This window comes from Bos grunniens, chromosome 16, assembly GCF_055505025.1.
Source record: "Bos grunniens cultivar Pamir isolate PY7600 chromosome 16, Bosgru_T2T1.0, whole genome shotgun sequence".
NCBI classification, from domain to species: domain Eukaryota; kingdom Metazoa; phylum Chordata; class Mammalia; order Artiodactyla; family Bovidae; genus Bos; species Bos grunniens.
Window position 1 is genome coordinate 5,607,536 of NC_141180.1, and position 16,868 is coordinate 5,624,403.

Sequence of the window (16,868 nt, forward strand, 5' to 3'; positions counted from 1 at the left end):
CTGGCTTTCTCCCGTCACCCCAATATGCTGCTTGTCCTTCTAGGCTAACTTCTTCCTTTGTCCAGGAAGATGGTGGCAGTTCCAGGTAATGACATCCAGAGACAAAAAAGGATGCACTTTTCCTGTGTCCATCAACTCTTCATCACCTCCCCAGTCTTCCATCATATCTCCTTGGCCAGAATCACGCCTGATGCCCACTCCCAAGTCATTCCCTGGGGCCAGTGGGGAGGAACTCAGCCTCCCCTGACTGGCACCACACTAACCCAGATAATGCCACGTTTCAGCTGGCCAGGGGATGGACACAGCACTGCCTGCTCCACTTTGCACCTCAGGCACCTAACAATGACGTTCCATTTTGTGAAATGAATTGGTTGACCTTCTTTCCAACTCAGAGAGTCAGCTAACCCTGAGCTCATCTTTAGCAGGTACACGTGGGGAGCTCAGTGAGTTTATAAATACAGTTTTGTGCGGGGTCCTAAAGTCTCCATTCCTTCCAGTGTTTTATAGGCACACACACACACACACATTGAGTTAAGGGACTCTGGGGAATGGCCTTTCACAACTGCAGCTAACCACTGAACCTTCCAGTTCACTTCTTGCCTTCTCTGGCCCCTAAGTCAGCAGTCAGCCTTTGGGAGGCAGGGCCTGTCTTTAGCCTATAGGGATGCTTTTCTGGACCAGGGGGTTTTCCAGATTTCAGAGTGCATCACAGAAAGGGCTGGAGAGCCCCTTAAAGCAAAGCTTGCTGGCCTCCACCTTTAGAGCATCTGATTAAGTAGGTCTGGGACCGTGTACCTTTCTGACAAGTTTCTAGACAATGACTTTGAGAACCGCTGCTCTAGGGCCAGGAGCGCCCATCTTCCTTCCATCTAGAAGGGAAGCTTATAAGGAGGCCACTGGGCCACTCACATCGATTCTTCTGCAGTAAGGGGAACCTGCATCCTTGTCACTTGCTGTCAGCCCCTCTCCAGGCAGTAGGTACTCCACGGCCTAACTCTCAGAGAAACAGAGGCCATCGTGTCCGGGAATGTTAGAGGGTGGAAACCTGGCCCCCTGCCACGGAAAAGGAGAAGGAACTTGCCTGTTTGTTAGAGTCTAGCTGGGGACAGGGGCCCAGAACCTCAGGCCTTTCCCCGCTGTGTGCTCTCCCGTCTGTGAAATGGCCTGTCCGGTCGGCTACATACGGTTGCTGTGAGCATAAAGAGGAAAGGCGGGTTTGAAACTGCCCAGCCAAATGCAAAGCTCTTTATTATCTGCAGTCTTATTAATCACAAAAAGGTAAGTCAGGGCTGTGTAAAGGCTCCTGGGGAAGAGGGGCGGCCCGGGTCAGTTTCTGGGTCCCCGTGCCTGTCTCCCTGGCCAAGCAGGTGTTCATGCTCCAGAAGGCTGAGCTCCCCACGCCGCACCCCCAAGCGTGTGCACTGGGCCGCGGCCATCCCCCCCAGGCCCCCGTGACTCGCGCGTGCCCGCGTAGATCGCACAACAGATTGAAGACGAGGCCTGTGTTTCCCGTCCTTCCCCAGCCTGCTCCGGGATCCCAGCCGCGCACCAGGGCCGTGGAGCCCCGAGGCGACGAGAGTCCGGGGAGAAAGCCGGCGTTTCCCTCCCGCCCTCCGGGATCGGAGAGCGGGCTGGGGATTGGGCCGCCGCCGGAGGACCAGGGGCAGGCCGCTTGGCAGAGCCGCCTATGGGGAGGGCCCCACCAGCGCCGCTCGGCGGAGCCCTGGGGCCGCGCCGGCTCGTCCCAACATTGTTCAGCACCCCGCGTCAGCCTTGGCCGCGGCCCCTGGCGCGCGCCGGCCGCTTTTGGCCGCCTTGGCCCCGTCTGAACCCTGCGGGCCGCGGGCCAGGGCGGGCCGAGCGCCGCCGCACCGGGCCCCTCTCCCGACGCCTCCCGGCCGCCCGGGACGGCTTCTCCTGGCCTCCCAGGCCCGCCTTGGGCCTCCCCCTACCCCGATCCTCGCGCCGATCGTCCACGGGTGCAAAACCCTGGGGCTGGGCTTATGGGTTTGCGGCGTGTGCGCGCCGGGGGCTCCCTGCGCGCGCCGCCGCTCCCTACAGGGACGCGCGCAGGGGGCTGCCCCACCGAGCCCGTGCCTGGCGCACAGGCGTCCACCCTGACCTTGGGCTCAGTGCTCCTGGGCGCGCGGGCGGGAGCCGAAGGGCCGCGCAGGGCGGAGAGGCCTGTGGCTGCTCTGGTATCTTCCGGCGCACAGGTTTTGGAGAGCCCTGCGCGCCCCTCGGGTCTCCAGCCGGCGAGGTTCCAGATGTGTGCAGCTGTGCAGCGTGCGGGCTTCCCCCTCGGTGGGGGCCGAGTCAGAAGCGGCCCCTGCTGCTCTCTGTGTGAACCGGGTGGGGAAGCTTTGCCTGGGAGGGCCGGCGTATGGCCATAGAATGTTCTGGGGGAGTGAAGGGCCTTTGGTTGAGAAGTTGAAGGCTTGGGTTGAGGATGGGGTCTTGGTGTCACCATTATTTACCAGCTGCCCATGCTTGAGAAATCCAATCTCCCCCATTTTCTTGATTATCCGTAATATAGCTATCATGGGTGTGCTTCTTGTCTTCCGTACATTATTTTTTTGTCTTTCCCACAACACAGGGTCGGTGTTACCCACTTTTTGCAGATGAAGTGAGATCCATCCACGCCTGCCAAGGTTACACCAGGGCTGAGTGGGGACCTGTGACTTGAAATTATCTCTAATTCCAGAGACTGGACTGTGAGAATGTTGATGGGAAACAGAATTTTTAAGATGCAAAAGAGTGGTAGACACCATTCTCTTCCACCTGCCCTCGGTGCCTGGAGTCCCACCCGCAGGCATGACCCTTCCGCCTCCCGAACTCCACAGCGACCCTTCCTTAGGATAGCTGGTGAAGAGGCAGGGGTTCAGGGTGGGGACCCCCGACAGTAAGCCTCGCCTGGAGCCAGAACCAGAGGGGGGCCTCGCCCTCTTCCCATCCACATCCTTTGCGGTGTTCTTGAAAAACCAGATTCACTGCTGTGGGGTTTCCTCTCCACCTTCAGTTGGGCAAAAGGATTTCCTCCTGTGTGTAGAGGGAGGAAGTGGCCCATGGTGGTCCACACGGTCATTCTGGACCACCCCTCCCCAGAGCCCACCCACCACCGGGACCCTTGGGAGTCTGAAAGTGCCTCAACTTCCTCATCTGTGCTCCAGCGTTCACTTTGCTGATAAAATGGTCGGGATGCTGAATAAAAAAGGGCCTGGGTGCCAGAGAAATCTGGGTGCTAGTCCTTGGCAAAACGAAAACTTCTAGCAATACCACAACCGGTCTTGCCTCACCCCGGGAGAGTTGTGGTGAGACTCAAAATGGATACTGGCACACCAGTGCTTCGGGAAGTGTGAAATGCCTCACACGTTCACACAAGGCACTGGGAACAACAGGGATATAAAAATGAATGCCATCTGGGAATCTTCCAGGCCAGCAGGGGAAATAAAAATGGCTATACACATAGTCAAAACATAAGATTGCATGCAAGTGCTACAGCGTGTACCCCGTGGCATGGCCTTACCCCCTTTCTGGAACGACAGAATACCCGTGCATCTGGCTCGCCGCTCACATTCCTCCCCTAGCTGCACGGGCACTCTGGCCACACCATAGCTCTAGCCCAGTCATTCCCGTCTCCAATGAACCCCCTTCTTTCCATTAAAGTGGGTCTATGGCAGGGATATTTTTCCTCTTTTTTCTGGGGGGGGGGAGGGGATTAGTTTCCTATTACTGCAGTGACACATTACTACAAATGTAGTGGCTTAGCATGTATCTTACTGTTCCGAAGGCCCGAAGTCCAAAATCGGTCTCACTGGGGTTAAAATCAAGGTGCCAGCAGGATTGTGTTCCCCCTAAAGCGCTAAGGGAGAACCCGTTTCCTGCCCTTGTCTGTCTTTTGGAGGGCACTTGCATTGTGACTCGTGTCCCTTCCTCTGTCTTCAAAGCCATCAGTGTTGAGCTGAGTCTTCCTCACCTCGCATTGGCTCCAAGCTCTGCTTCCACTGCCTCACCTCACACCTTCTGACTGACACACTTCCCTGCTCCTTGTAAGGCCTCTTCCGATTACATTGGGCCCACGTGGCTAATCCAGGATAATCTCTTTAAGATTCTTAACATAATCACATCAGTAAAGTTCCTCTTGCTTGTTCACATTCACGAGTTCCACAGACTAGGCCACTTGGCAGGGCGAGGGGCGGAACTGGGGCCTCAGAACATTTTCCTAAGGAGAAATATCAAACATTCAACTCTCTTCTTCAACCAAGAAGTGGGAATTTATTGTGTGACACCGGGAGCTCAACCCAGTGCTCTGTGACAACCTAGAGGGGTGGGATGTGGTGGGATGTTCAGGAGGGAGCGGATATATGTATACCTATGGCTGATTCATGGTGATGTATGGCAGAAACCAATACAATATTGTAAAGCAATTATCCTCCAGTTTTAAAAAAAAAGTAACATAGCAACTTCTCTTATAAATGTGACAAACTTTGAAAAAAAATATACCTCTGCTTTTCTTCCTGTATCCATTTAACATCAGATCCCCTGCTATGAAGGAAGAAGAAATAATGAAGAGCCTCAGACATAGACTCTGCATAAAAGAACAGGGGAGAAGCTCAGTAGGTTGGGAAATTGTGGTGTGTGCCTTACTGGGAATGGAAGTTACAGGCCTTTGAAATGATTAGCTGTTAACCATTGTTCACAGCTCTTCAGCTGCTCTACTCTGCAATCTTTTGGCGCCATTCATTTCTAAATATTCTTAAAGCATCAAAAGAAACCTTGGCTCCTTTTCTTTTCCACAAGAACTACCTGGAAAATAAAAAAATAAAATGAAAATGGTGCTGCTCTGATTGAAGTGGGCACATGGAGCCCCTCAAACAGTCCGTCAGATTCTAGGAACATGGTTTGAAATCTGTTTTGTGAGGTCGTTTCTCTGAGTGAAATAACAAAAATAACTTAAGTTAGAAATTACCATTCAGAGCACTAGGGAGAACACCGTGTTGAAAGTTACTTCTTGGAAGCAAAAGCAAGGAACACAGTATTCTTTCAAGAACCGGCTCTTGTGCTGAGCCTTGATTTCCCCAGCGTTGCCATATAACATGGGTGCTTCCATGCCATAAGCCTTTAGTTAAGAGAGTAAAAGGGTCAGCGTGCAATATGTTGAAAAGTACATAGGTCCAGAAACCAGGTGGGAGGAGCTCTGACCCATTCATTCATTCACACCATATTTACAGAGTGCCTAGAAGGACTTCCCTGATGGCTCAGGTGGTAAAGCGTCTGCCCACAATGCAGGAGACCTGGGTTCAATCCCTGGGTTGAGAAGATCCCCTGGAGACGGAAATGGCAACCCACTCCAGTACTCTTGCCTGGAAAATCCCATCCATGGATGGAGGAGCCTGGTAGGCTACAGTCCATGGTGTTGCAAAGAGTCGGACAGGACTGAGCGACTTCACTTTCACTTTATCATGGGCCCAGGCACAGTCTGGGGGTAGAAGAGGACTCCGGGTAAAGAAGCAGGGAAGTGTGGCACGGGCTATCTGGCCACACTGTTGGACGGGGCTCTGTGCGTGAGGCACAGGGGAAGGCCTGGAGAGCTTTCCAGAGGAAATGGTGTGTGAGCCTGGAGCTAGAAGACACGGAGGAGTTGCCCGCAGAGACTGGGGCTGCAGGAGGCCGGGCTCACTGAACCTGGCCAAGCCCAGAGAAGAAGAGGCGAAGGGAGCGGCTCTGTTGCCCAGTAAGCAGGGGCTGATGATGCCGTAGGGCCTCGAGGCCCTTTTAAGGAGCTCGAACTTTCTCCCAAGAGCTAGGGGAACCATTACAGGGTCCCAAGAACTGACTCATTGGAAAAGACCCTGATGCTGGGAAAGACTGAAGGCGAGAGAAGGGGACGACAGACGATGAGATGGTTGGATGGCATCACCGACACTATGGACATGAATGAGTTTGATCAAACTCGCTAAGAGTCGGACACGACTGAGCGACTGAACTGAAAGTAAGGGCTCACACGGTAGGGTTTGCTCCTTGCCAGCAAACTCAGTGACCTTGGACAACGTGCTCTCCCAGTTCTCCCATCTGTGTCTGGCTGATCCCTGGCGTCGTTCCCCGCTCTGACCTTGGGATTCAGCGAGCAGTAAGCCCAACTGGCCCGCTGGCCCCTCCGTTCCTGCGGCTCTCTCTGTACCATGGACGCGCCAGGGGCCCTCGCCCCAGGCCTCCCCTGCCCTGGGTCGGTGCGACTTCTGAAAATCGAGGCGGCCTTGCTCAGCTTGGAGCTGACAGGCGGTCGGTGGACCCGAGGCCGGAACGTCGCGAGGCCAGCCGAGCGGCCAGAGGCCGCGGAGGAGAGCGGCTCCGGGATTTAAGGCGCAGCGGCTGCTTCCTAAATTTAGGAAGAATTTAAGAATTCTTCCTAAAAGCCCCCCGCGCCACCGCAGGCCGCCGCCTCTGAGAGCGCCCCTGGGGCCTCGGAACACGGCCGCCGGATCTCCGCAGGGCGGACACCGTCCCCGTGTTCCCGCTCGCGGACCTCAGAGCCAGCCCTCCAGGGCGGGTGGCCCGCGGTAACCTCCAGAGCCAAGGCCGCCGGAAGCGCGGCTCTCGGGCGCGGGGCCCGGGGAGGCCTCCGGTGTGCGCAGGCGCGGGCCGGGCGCGCCCGGGAGACGGGGCGCGAGCGGCCGGCGCTCCCGCGGCCCGCGGGCGCCCCCCGGTGGAAGCTGGGCGCCAGGGCACCTCGCGTGCGTCCACATGCAGCCGGCGCTGGCCCCGAGCGGATGGCAGGCAAACCCCAGGCCGGGAGCCCAGCCAAGCGCTGTGTTTTTCCAGGTCCGCGCGGGAACCGGGAGACTGCGTGTTTGTTCGGTGGAAATAGTTTACTGGAAAACTAGGCGGAAGGTACCGTGCAGATCAGCATGGACTGTATTGTTTGGGAGTCAACAGCCTGTAAAGTACATGTCAGGTGACCGCAGTGCTGGGAACCACCGCTCCCTCCTCCCTGACCTTGAGCGAGGCTCTGGGGGAGGACGGAGGAGGCAGCAGGGTGCGGAGGGGCAGGGTCAAGACTTAGAAGTGACTAGCCTGTTGTTGTTCAGTCGCTCAGTCGTGCCCGACTCTTTGTGACCCCATGGACTGCAGCACACCAGGCCTCCCTGTCCTTCACTATCTCCCGGAGTTTGCTCAGACTCATGTCCATGGAGTTAGTGATGTCATCCAACCATGTCATCCTCTATCATCCCCTTCTCCTCCTGCCTGTGTTTTTCCCAGGATCAGGGTTTTTTCCAATGAGTCAGTTCTTCGCATCAAGTAGCCAAAGTACTGGAGCTTCAGCTTCAGCATCAGTCCTTCCAATGAGTATTAAGGACTGATTTCCTTTAGGATGGACTGGTTTGATCTCCTTGAAATCCAAGGGGTGCTCAAGAGTCTTCTCCAACACCACAGTTCAAAAGCATCAATTCTTTGGTGCTCTGCCTTCCTTATGGTCTAACTCTCATCCCTACATGACTACTGGAAAAACCTTGGCCAGCCCTCAAATTCCACCCCCTGGGTCTGTGAACTGGGGCTGATGCCCTCCCCTTTGCCCACCCCACAAAGACATAATGCATGTGAACTAATAACAATTCCAGAGAGGCAAGCTTTCTGCAAGGTGGGAGTGAACATGGAGGGATTGCTGGGGACTTGTCCAGTCATAACCACGCCTGAAGGGCATCTGAAGGGCTTAGCCGTGGAGAGTGGACTCCCACAGGAGTGACCGCAGTGATCGCTGTGTGGCCTAGTCCACCTAGACAGCCACGTTGCACACAGTTAGTTCTCTTGAAGTTGGTCGTTGCCAGCTAGCGAGGCAGGCCAAGTCCTCCCTGAGCCTGAGTTGTCCTTAATCTTCTATGGTCCCACCTTGTGCTTTTCTCCAGCAGTCAGTTTGGAATGTGTTTTCTCTCCTTGGAGATTCCAAGATTAATTACAAAAAGCGTCACTGGCCTCCGCCCATGCTGAGTTCCACCTGTGTTTCTAGACTATGTGCTGGGAAACGGCTTCCTAAGGGCTTCCCTCTTCCCGCTGCCGAGTCTGTGCCTGGAGTTGGGGGGTGAGAGCAGCTTCAGGCATGAAGGTACGAACTCGCCAAGGTTCTACCACTTTGGGGGAGTCACGCCTTCCAGGTAGGGCATTTATCTAGTTTCTGAACATTCGTCCTGGCTGCAGGTATCTGTGGTTTACGATGTAACCCCATCACCTGCTTCCCCATAGGTTATGAGAGGCCTGGTGATGGAAGCTCCCATAACGATGCAAGGGACAGAACATGAGTTTGGAAGAGTCACCGCATGACTGTGTATGGTCACGCCCGTTTTTCATCTTCCTAAGAAATGTCTAGACTGGATGACCTCACTGGAGATCTTCTGGCACACAGCCCTCAGTACAGAGAGGGACAAACTGAGACCCAGAGAGGGGAAGTGACTGGCCCGGGTTACTCAGCAAGCTGGCAGCCGACCTGGAAATAGGTCTCGGGTCTGACACCCAATTTATTAATTTCTTGTACACATTGGTTGAGGGCCTGCTATGAGCTGGGCATGGTGCTGGGTGCTAAGGATGCAGCTGTGAACAGAAGGGAATGACTGCCTAGACCTTATACCCTCTGGTGTGTATGTGTGGGATCGTGGATAGACAGCCAGACCTGTCCCATCACGGTGTGCAGTTAGAAGTGCCGCGAAGCTCTGTGCTCCTTCTTGGAGAAGATGGTCTTGAGGGTTGGGAGGAGAAGCCCGTTCACACACTCACTTGTTACATAAACACCGGTGGTGTCTCACTGTGTGTCGGCTGCTCTGGGGGACACACATAGCCCTACGAGCAAGACCCGCCTTCCGAAGCTGCCCGATCAGCTGGGCAGAGACGTGTCTCATGGCATCCCCACCTGCACTTCTATAGTTTTTATGCTTATTGCTTTCCTCTCCAGCTCTCCTCCTAAAAAAGAGGCTTGTTGAAAACTCTGATTCTGAAATGGTGCCAACTCTTGCCCCAGAAGGCTTCTCACATCCAGTCGCTGTTACTGACTTATTGATGGACATCTTCCAGTGGCCTTGGGGAGGTGGTGGGCAGTCCAGCCACAGCCCGTAATGAGGAGAGACAACCCAGCATCCACCCTGCAGTGAATAATAGAACAAAAAGCTCCCGACGCCTGCAGGATCAAAGCGCAGGAGCACCAGTGTCTCTGGGTTAAGTAGATCAGCAGAGGGGCTGGGGCAGGCGGAGGGCACCTTGGACTTTTTGGGAGGGAGGTCTGGGTTGTGGAGGAAACTTCAGCTGGAGAAGGAGTTTCTGTGCTTTATGTAATGTTTTTCTGTGGCTCTCTGCATCTTCCCCGAGGGGGGCTCTTCCCTCCACCCTCCTTCTCTACCGCCCCCTCCAGGCCTAAAGAGATGGAGTGGGTGAGGAGGAAAGAAGACTGGAGTCGGGAGACACTGGATCCCTGAGCTTAGACAACACTGAATTCCTTCCCGGACCTCTGTCTTCCCTTCTGTACCACGAGGAGGTTGGAATATGATCCTGAATTTTCTTCTTGCTTTTGTAAGCTGTTTCTCTAAAAAGAGGTGGAGAGAATCCATTGTTTAGATCCTTGTCCAGTTGCTTGCAGGCCAGGCAGAAGGGTCGTCAGATCTTTCCTGGGTCCCTCCTCAAACTCAGCCTCCGAACCCCTCTTTCTCTGGGGCAGCCAGCAGGAGGTCAGGCAGGAGATCTGTGTTATTTACTCCCTCACCCCGTCTATGCTCATGTGCAAGTGGAGAAACCAGCAGCAATCTTAGAGTAAGTTTTTTGGGGGAGGGTGAGTTATTATTTGTATTTTTAATCTTAAAAGAATGTTTAAAAATACTGTTATTAATGTTAGTGCCTGAAAATACACATGCAGTTCTAGAGTTGAAGACCCTGGTGGTATGAGGTGCTGCAGGGAGCTGTGCAGATGTTTATCTCGGGCAGGAAGACCCCCCAGGGTCCTCCACACGCACTTGCTTTGAGTACCACACCCTATCCGCTCCTTGTGAAAGTGTGTGTGTGTGTGTGTGTGCATGCGTGCCTGTGTGCCCTGAGTCAGCCTGAGTCTTGACCCTTTTATCTCTTCTCCTCAGTAAGCTGGTAGAGGAGGTAAGTGTATAATTAGAGGAGGAAATATGTCAGTCAGGAAATAACTCATTTTACTAGAGGAAAGTCATTAAAAACCTTTCCTTTTGTTTGTGAGCACAGGGACCTCTGGGCAGGTAAGGAGTCGCAGAATAGAGCTGGGGCTGGGGGTCGGGGCAGGGAGAAACAGACTATTATTCAAGACAGACAGTCCCGTGTTTGATAGACACCCAAGACGTGAACATGGAACCCACTGCATGGGTCCACTCAGCCAGAGCCTGGAGTGTACACACACACTGCTCAGACCTATGTGATGACATGCCTGGACACGCGTGTCCCCTCGGCATCTTTACACAGATATTCAGTGTGAAGTGGAGACCCAGTGTTATGGTTGAACGGTGTCTCTCAGAAAGCTACGCTCCCAGCCTGACCTTGTGTGAACACGACTTTATTGGCAAAAGAAGTCTCTGTCGTGTCAGCTGGTGAAGATGAGATCACACTGGAGTGGCGTGGGCCCGGATCCAGTGTGACTGGTGTCCTTATACAGAGCGGAGAGTTAGGACGCCGACAGAGACAGACAGGGCGAGTGATGCTGCTCTGGGCCAAGGGAAGCTGGACCTCCAGGACCTGAAATAAGCAAGGACGCACTTCCTCATAGCGACTCGGGAGGGCGTGCGGCCCTGCACCACCTTCATCTTGGCCTCCTAGCCTCAAGACTGTGAGAAAATAAACTGGTTGTTTTAAGCTGCGGTGCCTTGTTATGGTGGCCCTAGGAAACGAAAGTCCAAAGTACTAAGAGTCCGGGGGCGTGCCCACACCAGGCGCGCACAGCGCTCTGGCACAGACAGCAAGAGATAACTCGAGTAGGATGGGTCCCTCCGCAGCCACACCCTCCGCCTGGAGCTAGCACCGGCGGCCTTAGGGCCCCACTATCCCGAGAGCCGCCAACATTCCTTGTGCAGTCCTCTTTGCTGAGCTCTGTTCTACACCCTTGAGGTCCATGAATTGAATCTTTTAAACTTTTTTTCTTGTTTTAATTTTTACTATGTTGTGTTACTTTCTGCCATACAACAACCCGAATCAGCCATAGTTATACTCACATCCCTCCCCTCCCTCCCCTCCACCCCCACCCCTCTAGGTCATCAGGGAGCGCCAGACGGGGCTCCCTCTGCTACGCAGCAAGTTCTCAGCGGCTGCCCACCGTGCACAGGAGAGCGTATGTGTGTTGCGGCTACTTCCGTCCGTCCATTCCTGCCTGTCCCACTGTGTCCACAAGTCCGTTTCCTGCATCTGCGTCTCCATTCCTTCCCCGCCAACAGGTTCATCAGTACCTTTTTCTAGATTCCTTATCAATCTGTTCATATAGGATGTTTGTTACTAACTGAATCTTAACAAGCGCAGGAGTTTCTCCCATTCACCGACGAGGAAACGGCGGCACCCAGAGATCGAAGAACTTGCCCAAGTTCTCCGGGGGCAGAGAGCTTGGAGGCTGGTGTAGGTCCTGCTTGTGTCTGCGGCACCTGGAGGATGACTTTCCTCGGGGTTCTGGTAAGGACTGTGTCCGAGCAGGGCTGGACTCTCTCTTCAGCTGCCTCGTGAGTCTGGGGCTGTGATGTCCAAAGCCAGAGCCCTGGCACAAAGGCTTGCCTTGGCCTCCGTCTGTTGGATCTGCGGTGTTCTGTGTGAAGAAGGAAGAGCAGGACGGGGCAGTGTGAGCTGAAAGCTTCCATCACTCTGCTTCGTGTATGCGTTTTGATTCAAGACTACTTTATTCATTGAGGAATATTTTGCATACCATATTATACACACAGTGAGCGTGTAAGGGTTGATGAGATTTGACAAATAGATCTAGTCACGTAACCACTACTCCAATTAAGGAATGACCACTTACATCACCACAGAAAGCTCCCTGTACACTTTTATAGTCAAAACCCTGTCTCTATCCCAGGCAACCCCTGATCCCGCTTCTAACACCACAGATTAATTTTGCCTTTTTTCCAGCTTCACAGACATGGAAATACAGAATATGTGCCTTTTGCATGTCTGATTCCTTTTACTCAGTGTAATTATTTTTGAGATTTATGCATGTGGTTATATATGCCAATAGTTCATTCTTTGGGGTCGCTAAGAGTCAGACACGACTGAGCAACTTCACTTTCCCTTTTCACTTTCATGCATTGGAGAAGGAAATGGCAACCCACTCCAGTGTTCTTGCCTGGAGAATCCCAGGGACGGCGGAGCCTGTTGGGCTGTCGTCTATGGGGTCGCACAGAGTCAGACACGACTGCAGTGACTTAGCAGCAGCAGCAGTGTTCTGTTGTACATTCTTTGCCACTGCCCAATGGACATGAATCTGAGCAAACTCTGGGAGATACAGGAGAAGGACAGCGGAGCTTGGCATGCAGCAGTCCATAGGGTCACAAAGAGTTGGACATGATTTAGTGACTGAACAACAGGTACTTCATTGTTTGAAGGTACCACATTTGTTTATCCGTTCAACTGTTGATAGACAGTTAGGTTGTTTACAGTCTTGTTAGTTATGTTAGTTGCTTAGTCGTGTCTGACTCTCTGGGACCCTATGGACCCTATGGGACCCTCAGGACCACCAGGCTCCTCTGTCCATGAGATTCTCCAGGCAAGAATACTAGAGTGGGTAGCCATTTCCTTCTCCAGGGCATCTTCCCAAGTTAAGGATGGAACCTGGGTCTCCTGCATTGCAGGCAGGTTCTTTACCATCTGAGCCACCAAAGCAAACTATTACAAATAAAATTGCTAAGAACATTTGTATGTTTCTTTGTGTGAACATGGGTTTTTATTTCTCTTGGGTAAATGCCTAATAGTTGGAAGACTGATGTATGTTTAACTTTTTTAAGAAATTGCAAAATCCTTTTCCTAAGAAGCTGTGCTATTTAACACTCCCACCAGCAGTGTAGGAGGGTTCTAGTCATTCCAAATCATCACCAGCACTTATATTGACTATTTTTTTTAATATTTTAGTGATTCTGTTGGGTATGAAGTGATATTTCACTGATTTTAATTTGTATTTCCCTGAAAATTATAGATGTTGGCAATCTTTTAATGTGCTTATTGGATTTTTCTTCTTTGTTAAGTGTTTGTCTTTTGCCAAGTTTAATTTTGTTTTTTATTATTGAGTTGTAAGACTTCATGATAAATTCTGGACGTGAGTCATGTCAGATATACAAATTTTGAATATTCTCTGCCAGTCTGTGACTTGCTTTTTCATTTTTAAACACAGTTCTTTTAAGTTCTTTGTCAGGAAGTGTGTCGATGTCTGTTTCCTCAGGGCAGGTTACTGCAGCTCTGGTTTTTCTTTTTGTGGTGTCACATTTCCCGGATTCCTCATGATCCTTGTAGCCTTGCATTAGTGTCTGCACATCTGAAGATTCAGCCACCTCTTCCAGTCTTTACAGATTGCCTTCAGCAGGAAAAGCCCTTCACTAGTCAGCCCAGCCAGAGATTGGGTAGGACAGTTAGTGAGGACCACAGCCAGTGGGATGGGGCTGCTCTTGGGGTCCCCACGTGGGCCTGGCGCCAGGGCTGGACACACAGTTAAGGAAGTCAACACTACGTTTCTGTTATCATTGTCTGTAGCTCAAGAATCATAGTTGTAAGTTCCCTTGGTCCTGTTTTGGCAGAAGATGGGGTCTGAGTAAATGATACCATAAAGCCAGCTCAAGTTACTGAACAGGACCTCTGACTCTGAAAGCCCAAGGGGTCCTGTTTGCTCTGCTCTTTATTCTGTCTCGCTCCCCCCATGCTTTTTGGAAGCCTCTCCAGCTTCATTCTCATGCATCCCCAGGGATACATTCCTATATCGGCAAACAGGCAGATACCCTCAAACCATCAGGCTGCATATTAGACAGTTGAGAACCTTGTACTAGAAATTGGTGGAGACAAGAAGACCCAGAAGTGATTGATCTCCCTGTCCCTAGGGAGCCTGTGATGATTGATGGAGACAAAGGTCATTAGGAAAAGAGTAGGAGAAACTTTATAAACCAATAAGGAGAAGCCCGTCTATCAGTGCACACAGGAATGATACGAGGGAAGAGGGGCTATAATAGAAGAGGACCTTCTGGGAACTGGAAGGGTCCTGCGAAGGTATACAGCCTGACTCCTATTAAGAAGGAGATCACCCCACTCCCAGCCCTTCCTTGACAAACACCTCGACTTTGTGAGATGAAGCTTGAAGACGGGGAGGAGGTGCTAATTGCAGCCTATATTCATGAGGTTTGGTATGACAGTAACACAACTCATACCATCAAGTTAAAAAGAGGAATATTTTGACTCATGTAACTGAAAAGTCTGGAGGATATGTCTGGTTAGACAAGGATTTCCACAATATCATCAGGGCTCTATCTATCCCAGGCGCTCTCCTGATGGTGAGCATGGGGCTGCCAATAGCCAAAGGCTCACATCCCACCAGACTAGCAACTTGGAAAGAATAAAGCTTCTTCCCCAAAACCTTTGGCAGAAAAGCCCTGCGGAAGGACCTGATCGCCTGGTTTTGGGTCACATGGCCACGCTTGATTCAATTAGTTTGGCCAAGGGCACAAAGTATCCTGATTGGTCAGGACAAAGTCTCCTGCACATCAGTGAAGATGGCAGCAATGGTCCCATCCAAATCTCTTGGAATAGATTCTCCAGAGAAAAAAGAATTGTTTTACCAGAAGAACTAGGGAGGTTGGTTCTGGACAGGGAACATAATAGAAGCCCACTACGCAGTCCACCGGAGAAGGCAATGGCACCCCACTCCAGTACTCTTGCCTGGAGGATCCCATGGACGGAGGAGCCTGGTAGGCTCCAGTCTATGGGGTCTCGAGTTGGACACGACTGAGCGACTTCACTTTCACTTTTCACTTTCATGCACTGGAGAAGGAAATGGCAACCCACTCCAGTGTTCTTGCCTGGAGAATCCCAGGGAGAGGGGAGCCTGGTGGGCTGCCGTCTATGGGGTTGCACAGAGTCGGACACGACTGAAGCAACTTAGCAGCAGCAGCACGCAGTCCACATCCTAGCTCCATGTATGATTAGATGAAGTAATGAAGGGAATAAATTCTCGTGGACGTAGGACTTTCACGTGGATGACACAGAGGCCTAAGATCAGGAACGCACCTTGAGATGTGTGTATTCTACCCAGGTGTTGCCCATGGCACAGACGTCTTCCCCGTGGGAAGCCTCAGAGACTGCACTCCAGAGCCTCTTTATCCTGGCAACCAGCTGAACGGAGAGCCGTCCTTTGGAAGACAAAGGCACAGAGATAGGCAGAAAGAGCAGACAGGGAGGATTCTAGTCCCTCCCCTCTCCTCCCGCCACCTGGACTCCCAGGATCACATGGCTGGACCTCATCACGCTTGGACCCCAGAACACAGGAAGGGTGTCAGGGAGGTGGGTTGTGGGGACACACACCATGTGGCCTTCCTTCCCCCAACCCCCTCCACCTCAGCACAAGCAGCAAATAAGCTACAGAAACCACGGAAGGCAGCGTTCTGAAATTTAAAAGATAAACGTGCATGGGGTAATTGAATAGCATTCTGCTGAGAAACGAGCTCTCAGAGCTGATAACCAAGACGATGCTTCACCCGGGGGGCTCTGTCTGCCTCGCTGTGCAGACGCGGCAGCTGGAACCCTGGGGAGGGCTCTGCAGGGACTGGCAGGGGGCAGTCCTTGGCTTTGGGTCAGGTTGAAGGCCTGAGCCGCCCAGCGGTGGGCAGCGAGCTCCGTGTCCTTGGCAAGGTTCAGAGGGGATGGGTGGTGGGGGCTGAACCCAGGATGGCTGAGGGGCCTCTAGGTGCCAAATTCGGATTCTACTGTCATGATTTTTTCAGATCCAACCATCAGATGTCTATCGAGAGTGTACTATACTATCTGGACCAGGCTCAAACCTGAGGGATAAAAACACAAAGGAATAATAAAAATGCAAATCGTTTATACGGTACTTAGTATGCACCAAGCATCATTTTAAAGTGATTTCCATATAGGACTAATTTGATCTCGGCAGCAACGCTGGGAGGTAAGTATTACCACTGGCCCGGTTGTACCCTTGAAGAGACTGAGGCACAGAGTTTAATTTACTCAAGTTCACAGAGCCAGTAAAGAGAGCATGGGATTCAGACCCAAGTGACAGGAGAAAGAATATGAGATCTTATTGATAACAGAGACCCTGCTCACGTGACTTCGCTGTCCTGTTGAGGCGAGCAGAGAGTCTGAGGATTTGAAAAGGCAGGGGGATGGAGGAGACCAGGAGCTGAAGCGCTCTCTGGGGCCTTTTGACCAACCCCTCTTTCAGGCCCGGCCTCCCACCCTGGAGGGAGCCGTGGGTGGATTCTGTCCTCTGGGACCCTTCCTCCCAGGTACGCTAGCAACCCCCGCCCCTCCAGACCCACCTCTCTCTCTCTCCTTCCCCCCCACCCCCTTTCTCCGGTTATCGTAATTATTTGGGAATTTACAGAATAATCCGTCACCAAGTCCTCCAGAACAAATTGAATGTCAGGTTTATAAAACAACCTAATAAAGCAGATGGCATTACCCACTGGTAAATCTCTCCCCAACTTCCTGCCCCACCCCCTCCCCACTTTAGTGTCTCGGAAGCTGACAGATTATCCATTTACAGGCAGATTAATCCTGAACAGTACAAACACGGGGAGAAAATTACACTTTCTTGTCTCTATAATTGATACGAAGGACGCATTAATCTGTAAAGCCCAGAGGAAAGGTCCATCTGTCTGCCCACGCAGGCGCTGGGGCGT

General features: G+C 52.4%; 2 long non-coding RNA genes across 2 annotated transcripts; both read left to right on the forward strand.

Annotated features, from left to right (window-relative positions):
• Positions 1-1,081: 1,081 nt before the first annotated feature.
• LOC147356085 (uncharacterized) lies at positions 1,082-3,233 on the forward strand. The gene is made up of 2 exons (XR_015142604.1): positions 1,082-1,278; positions 2,597-3,233. It is a non-coding gene; the product is annotated as an uncharacterized LOC147356085 (long non-coding RNA).
• A 3,628-nt stretch (positions 3,234-6,861) lies between these two features.
• LOC147356086 (uncharacterized) lies at positions 6,862-13,320 on the forward strand. Its single transcript, XR_015142605.1, has 2 exons — positions 6,862-8,150; positions 8,239-13,320. It is a non-coding gene; the product is annotated as an uncharacterized LOC147356086 (long non-coding RNA).
• The last annotated feature ends 3,548 nt before the right edge of the window (positions 13,321-16,868 follow it).